Source organism: Phragmites australis, chromosome 7 (genome assembly GCF_958298935.1).
Source record: "Phragmites australis chromosome 7, lpPhrAust1.1, whole genome shotgun sequence".
NCBI lineage: Eukaryota > Viridiplantae > Streptophyta > Magnoliopsida > Poales > Poaceae > Phragmites > Phragmites australis.
Window position 1 is genome coordinate 4,094,547 of NC_084927.1, and position 1,991 is coordinate 4,096,537.

The window sequence follows — 1,991 nt, forward strand, 5'->3', positions numbered from 1 at the left end:
AATTGAACCCCTCCAGCAGCTAGATTTAGCGCTGAGGTGACTCCTCGGCATCATGCAGCCCGATGCATAGAGGCGATCGAGATCGAGGCCAAGTCAGTGGCTTGGAGCTCGCAGTGCGCGGGTGGCGTTGTGGCGGATCATCGATAGCGGCACACGGCATCAGGACCAGCTCATTGATGGCGGCTCATCGTCTCTGTTCAGCCCGGCATGGTGGTTGTCGTCGTCGACGTGCAGCCAGCGGCGTCGACCAACCCGCGGAGGCGTGGTGGTCGGCATCACCCCAACGGCATCGGTGGATGCTCGCACGGAGAAGAGGAGCCCAACCAGCGTCGGTGGTAGCTCGTAGCTGTCGATCTGCTGCTCTGCCCGTGGAGGCGGACCAGAGGTGTCGCGGCAGTCCAATCCGAGCCCACTGGAAGCGAGCCTCAAGGATAAGGACTGGCGTCGCTCATCGTTAACTCAGAGTGGCCTGGCCAGAGTCAGGGGCAGCGTTGCGTGGTCCCGGTTAAGCCCGCGGAGGCGTGGCTCAGCGGGGGCCGTCTCACGTCGTCGAGGTTAAGCCCGGAGAGGCGTGGCCTTTTCCGTCATCGATGGTGCTGGCGCGTTCTCCTATGGACGAACGGCCGGCATCTTCTAGGCTTCCGGTCAGGTAAGACCGAGGGAGGCAGTGGCCTGCCAGCTGAGACGTGATGTGCAGTAGCCAGTGCCGATTCGCGCATGTGCGCACCCGCAAATGTGAGGTGCAGCCCTGTACACTGGGTTTTTTTTTTTTTTTTTTTTTTACAGCGGCCCTCCTTTACATGAGTCTTCATTGGAGGCTTTAATAGTAATTGTGCGGGACGAGGGATCGAATCCCTGTCGGACTGACTCTACCCATAGAGCACTGCCATCGTGCTACAAGCACGTCCGTGTGCAACCCGCAGAAGTGAGGCAGCACACAGCTTGGCGGCTATCATGGCTGGTCGGCCCACGAACCCGCAGAAGTGTGACTCAAGCGTGCCGTTCGGTTTTGGTGATGACATGTCGACGAGTCGACCCACGGAGGTGTGGTTGGCTCAAGCTAGCCGACTCCCTTTCTTGGGGCATCTGTCTAGACTTAGCAAGGACAAAAACTAGAAAAAAAAACTTTTGTAAACACCGAACTTGATGAGATCATTGCACATACCATTAGCCTGAGAGACTCGTGCGGATAACATGTTCTAAAACCTTCAATGAACTGATGAAGATCGTAGAGAAACAATAATTCAAACGTTGAAACAGAGAGACAATTTGTCTCAGATCCTTCTCATTTTATTGATCTCAATAGGAGCGAATATAAGAGGGCTCCCCACCTCCTAGTTATATACGGGTGGTGGGGAGAAAGCTTTCTTATTACAAACTACTGATTTGTACATAGATATGGACTCCTTTTGTTGGATGCCAGTTTCAATATCTACTCCTCATTGGCTCTTCCAGGAACTCTTCTCTTTCCTTGATTCCTGTTACTACATGCAGGGATTTCAATTTCGTTTTATAATTTTTTCATCCACCGGAAAGACCGAAATTTATGAAATTTTGCTAAAATTTTAGTCATTTTTAGTCCTCTACTCTACATGTCAATGAAAGAAAAATTCTAAAATTAGATATTTCACTCTCTTCTGAAATCACCAAAATTTGCAAAATTTCTCCAAAATTTTGGTTCTCTTCTGAGATCACCGAAATTTGTGAAATTTCTCTAAAATTTAGGTGAAATTTTAATCCCTAACTACGGGCAAATGTCCACACATAGTGTGGGGGAACCGTCCGAATAATATTCTAATTAATTATCAGGAGGATCATATTCATAATCACAACCTCGATGATTAACCAGAATATCATCCTGGTAGTCCCAGTACATATTTTGTACACAAGATCGGAACATATGCCTTTACAACCTATAGCATCATAACATAACTTAAGAAAGAGCAAGTAATTGACATTATATTACAAGTTCTTAAGTATTACTAAGTTAT